We start from the raw sequence: 6,057 nt of genomic DNA, 5'->3' as shown, positions 1-6,057 counted from the left end.
GCGGGTGGGGCTACTAAATATGCTTTAGCAATCGGCATTATATTGAAAATTTATTACTAATTTGAAATGTATAATGTCTAAGTGTTCCAGGGGGGGCGACCACAACTACTAGGGGGGGCTCAGCCCCATCTTGCCCCCCCGTAGCTACGGGGCTGCATGTCGCACGTTCTCCGCGCGCAAATATTGTTGTCCATCTCTTTTGCAAGCACGGAAATGAGGCTAGCCTCAATTTTGTCTTTTTTCAACTCACATCGCTTATGAGTGTATTGCAGGTTGCTTGCCTATTAACGACATCGTTTCTGGATCTGCGGTAGAGGCAAGCTTCGAGTCTGCCTCATTCGCGTCAAAAAATACATGTTGTGTCGAGTGTTGAAGCCCGCTGTTTAATTAAGGGAGCAACGAGTACCTACCGAGATAAAAATAAGAATATAATTTTCCATATTTATTTTTAAAATTTTAGAAAAAAGAGACAAATTATTGGCCGAAATGTGTTGGTAAAAAATAATAAAAATCCTAATAAGGCGTAAAATTCATTGGTGAGGCACTGCCTCACCTGTCTCATAGGACAAGCCGCCCCTGGTGACTACATAAGTGAAAATGAAGATTTAAAAAAACAAAATTTAACTCAGGAGACAATATACAAAAACAGTCCTTTTTATATAGAAATGAAAAAAATTAAAGACAGATGATACGGGCAGCGAAGAAAATTATTTTTTTAACATTAATTTTCTGGATTTAGTATTAAAAAAATATATGCCTCATATCCCGTTCTGGTCCGGTTTAATAATGTTGGAAAAAAAAACAAGTTCAATAGATTTAGCAATGCAAATGTTGAAAACTGGAATAACGTTTTGAAACATGAACTGCTGAAAAGCAAAAGTAGTGTAAAAGCTAGTAGGGTTGTTAGACTATCACGTCAACATCTGATTTTTGTTCATAAGGAATTGAAATTTAATTTATAGAAATCTAAACTTTCAAAAAGTACTTTCCACGATTTGGACCCCGAAGAAAAATGGAAAAGAAAAAGAAAAAATAAATTTAATTGTTTTAACGCAAAATGTCTAATGAATATTAAAACACAAACTGTTGATGACATAACTGAAGCTTACCAGCACAAAAATAAGAACTATGAAATTATTGAAAAACCTAATAATTTTTCTACTATAATGAAAAATGGATTAGTTAATGACATAAACTACTATAAACGAATAATTACAGACAAAAAATTAAACTATACTGTTGCGAAATTCTCAAATTTGAGAGTAATCGCTAATGAAATAACAATTAATGATTATATCAGGTTGAACGCGTCAGATAACACCAATTCTGTAGAAAAATGGCTCACAAATTGGTTAATTGATATTGGGATGGGACTTATACTCCGAAATTCAGGTGTTGACAATATCACTCTTTTTACTTGCGATGATCGTTGTATTCAAAACTGAAAATATTTCTCAAAACCAAGAAATATTTCCACTTCGAATAAAACAGCTACAAAACACTTTTGAAAGAATATAATTCTGTATCGAATAAAAAATGCCCGAACCAACTGGCATGTTAAGTTAGTGACAAATTATAAGAGGCAGCAAGATAGCTACAACTGCGGAATTATAATAATTCAATTATTCGAAAATTTTCTCTTAAAAAAATCTTTTGAAAACACATGCTGTCCAAATCTGTATAGAAATGAAATGAAACAACTAATCAATAATCATTAAAATTCCGACAATATGAGTGACTACTGTTCATATTGTGGGATTATAGAAAAAGAACAAAGAATTAACAAGTTTGTTTTTTGTGACTGGTGTAATCGATTAGCACACTATGAATGCACGTATCCCCTTGGAAACGACATAAGTTATTCTAAATATCCCATGTCATACATCTGGGAATTGTCTAAATTATCAAATTATAATTGCTAGAGATAGTTTTCTTTTTCAGTTAAATATATTTATAATTGTGCATGTTGTACCAAAGGTATATTTTGTATTCTCTCTATAAATATTCGTTTTCTTAAAAATGTTGTTTAAATTAGTTTGACGTTGTTGGTCTACTAACTAGAATATAGATTTTATAGTTTTTGTTATAAAGAATATAGTTAGTCATGTATTATGTACTTAAATCTTGCTGATTTGATTAATGCGCAAATAATTGTTGTTTTCATTAAAATTAAAAAACAAATGCAAGTGTTACTCAGCCTAATATAATACGTATTTGCTTAAACTGTTATTAATTTTAATATTGTTGGGTTTATTAAATGCGATATTATATTTTTCTATTGTATATTTTCTAAATAAATATTTTGTAAATTTTTGTTGTAATTTTTGTTTTTAATTCGTTATAAATTCTAAAGATCTCCCACACTGAATTTCATCGTGGCACAAACACTGATAAGCGAATTGCAGGGGTGTCCTTTATGGTATGTCCGTGCGTTTTTGAACAATTTGTCTTCAACTGTTTTATCGGCTTGGATAGTAGCTTGTGTTTTTGCTGACTGATAACACATTTCTTTGGTGAGGTGAAGAACTGCGGCGTATCGCTGCTCTCACCTCAATGTATTTATATATGTTGAGGATTAACATTTAACACATTTCTCGAAGGAGAAAAGGTTTAACTGTAGAACCTTTGAGTGTAGTCCTCAGCATGAACCAATTCCCGAAAAAAGAACAACCAATTGTTCTAGCTGCTAATAGGGGCAATTCTGAATCAAAGTTGTTAAATTTAAAGGGTGTTAAATTGCAAATTTCCATAGTAACGAGTTAAATCCGTAAATCTGATTGGCTGTTTATTTTTTAACAACCTTTAAATTTTAACGGGTTTGATTCAGAATTGGGCCTATCGATGAACTAAAATTAACAGATTATGTTTTGGCTGTCGGAAAGCTAGTGCAACCTAAGAACGTCATATTTCAGTAGAATTTGCATTTAAATGACGAATCTCTCGTTGATAAAATTGTCTCAGAAAACACTACTATTAAAATTAATGACGTTGAAGTTAATCTCCGTTGATTAATTAATCCAGCAAAGCGAATAATTCTCTCTAATGTCTGCCCTTCAATTCCTCATAGCATTTTGGTGAACCTTATTCAAACATTAGGTTTTACTACATTGTCACATATGTCTTTTATGAAAGCTGCCATTCTTCGAGAAGATTATATCTACACACAACCCAGTGAATCTCTTGATCTTCCTGCCTCGATGGTCCTTAAACATGACAACACTAATATAACTGTAGAATATGTAGCTCCACCACACCTCAAGAAAATTTATCTTTAAAAGATATACAACTTGTAAAACAACCCATGCTACCTCGTTATGACAGCTACCACTCATCTCTAAGGGTTAAAATCGTTTACAATAGTTTTATTACTGCTATTGTCAGCTGGGGAAGTGTATCTCGGCTTTCAGGTAGAGCAGAGTAAGGAACTAAAGTATTTATCTACTATGAAAGAAAACAAACAATATTTCTTAGCTTACATTCGAGAAGTAAAAACGCAAAAATACGTCTATCGGTATATAAAAATTGCCATTTTGTAATATTAGTTTCAAAAGTTTTGAGCGATATTTGATAGGTGTATGACGTCATCGATAATTTTTTAAATAGCACCACCTACTTTTTTTTAGCATAAAGTCCCTTGAAAGAGAATTTTTGATATGTGGTTTAACCTAATTTACTGTCATAAGAAATGAAAAAGCCAAATGTGTGTTTTAAAATAAATATAAAATCATTGTCAGAGACTGTTGAGATCTTTACTTGTTCATACCTATATATAGTTCCGACCATAATTCTTACTCTTATTTTTAAATTCCAGTTTCCATAAAAATTCCTACGTGTTGGGCATATTCTGTAAGTAGGTAGTAAAATTAAATTTCCAAGAATATTTTATTGTAGGTACGAAGGTACGTTATTGTGAGTATTTCTTAGTAATCTTGGAATTTTTCAACACAAAATCTTAGAAATTTAGGTAGGTATACTATCCTCAAACATATTTGGCGTTTATGACTTCACACCAATTTGACTCCCATTATAATTCAATAGGCCGTCACAACCGGATGTCTTAAACCCGCTCACCGATACCTACCTGAAAAGACCTTTTCTGGTAAAAGCACAGGGCAGGACTGAGTTTTGCATTTACCGACAACTGCGCCTTTCAAGTTTTTTATTTTAAGTAAAAACAAAGTAACTTTGTACTCAATCATTTTTTATTACAGCACAACTATTTACTTATTAACTACTACTGCTTATTTATTGATCGAAATAGTCACTGTCATCATCACTCGACTCTTCTAAATTAATAATTAACGGTGTTATCAACCGTGCCCTGTACTGGTCTTCTTCTTTTGTGGAATGTCGTACACAATTGGCCCACATTTCGGCAGTTATTTTGGAAGCTTCTTCCCTAATTATGTCAATTGTTGCACTACTAAATTTTGGTGCCGTATTATTCCTTCTTATATTATTTTTCATTTGCGACCAGATTAGTTCGATGGGGTTAAATATACAATGGTACGGCGGAAGTCTAATCACCCTAAATCCACGATCTCGCGCCATAGCATCTATTTTATATTGTTTCTCAAATTTTCGAGTGTGTAACACTTCTAATAATTGTGTCTTTGTGTAATTTTCTTCAAAGTATAAATCATGTTCTGTAAGGAAATTTTGAAATTTGAAAATTTTAACAAACAAAATTACTCTGAGTCCGGTCCTTCGCGTCTCGACCGTCCCTGGCACGTCGAAAAGGTCTTTTCAGGTAGGTATCGGTGAGCGGGTTTAAGACATCCGGTTGTGACGGCCTATTGAATTATAATGGGAGTCAAATTGGTGTGAAGTCATAAACGCCAAATATGTTTGAGGATAGTATACCTAGTTATCTCTCGGAATGTATTTTGAATGAAGCAAACTGGTCGAAGGTTATTTTGATAGAACTTCTCTCGCCTCTGCAATACAATAAAACAAACCCAACTTTTTCGAAAAATTATAAAATTTGATTATGCGGATTTTATTTTTTTATGAGAACCCGGATAAGTTAAAATTTTCTCCAAAAATTGTAGATGTCTAGGGTGAAAATTCTACACGGATTTACACACCACAAATGCAGGAGTAAGTATCTTATTTTATAAAATTTAAAAAACATTGTATTATAAATTTTGGAGATGACGTTATCCCGTTGGTGGTGGAGATGATTTGCCAAATGTTAGTTAGCGTTTAATCATCTACATGATATTTCTAATATACATATAAAATATGGCAATAATCGATCTAGTAGTTTCGGAGACCACTTGTTTAATAAAAAATGGATACAGACAAATAGACAGACATACAGACAGACAGACGGACATACGGAAATGGGAGACCACTTTTTTCGTACTCTAGAGGTCATGACACGTCGTTAATTAGTACTGGACGTAGAATTGTTGACATAGGCCACTTATTAACAACACTGAAATCAATCAGTCATAATATGTTGGGTTGCACTTTAGATAATATTAAAATAACTCATGAAAATTGTTATGGTTTAAAAAGTGTTTTCTATTACAAATGTAATATGTACGGAATATTCTGTAATTTTTGTACTGAACCTGAAAATCACATATACTATGTCAACTATGCAGCTATTTGTGGAGCTAGATCAACGGGCGTAGGTTATTCTCAAATTTCAGAATTTTATTCAACTCTAGATATCCCTCAAATATCCCAGGCGACATATCGTAAAGCCGAGGCTAGAGTTCTAAAAAGCATCGAAGCACTTTTCGAAGAACAAACCAAAACGCAGGTAAAGAAGAGTACCGATTAGCTGTGGAGGCGAGGGAGGTAGATAATGATATATTACCGTTATTGTCGATGGAGCTTGGAGCAAACGCTCTTACAAATCCAATTACAATGCACTGTCTGGGGTAGGACGCATAATTGGTGCCAGAACTAAAAAAATACTTTATGTTGGAGTCAAAAACAAACTTTGTAGTTTCTGTAAAATCTATATGAAACAGAAAAACGAAATTCCAACACATAACTGTTTTAAAAACTAGGAGCAAACATCGATGTCCATCCACAATTATC

Source organism: Zophobas morio, unplaced genomic scaffold, assembly GCF_036711695.1.
Source record: "Zophobas morio isolate AGI-343-1 ecotype UQ-CSIRO unplaced genomic scaffold, CSIRO_AGI_Zmor_V1 ptg000019l, whole genome shotgun sequence".
NCBI classification, from domain to species: domain Eukaryota; kingdom Metazoa; phylum Arthropoda; class Insecta; order Coleoptera; family Tenebrionidae; genus Zophobas; species Zophobas morio.
The sequence above is the reverse complement of the archived record's forward strand: the minus strand, read 5'-3'. Positions refer to the sequence as shown.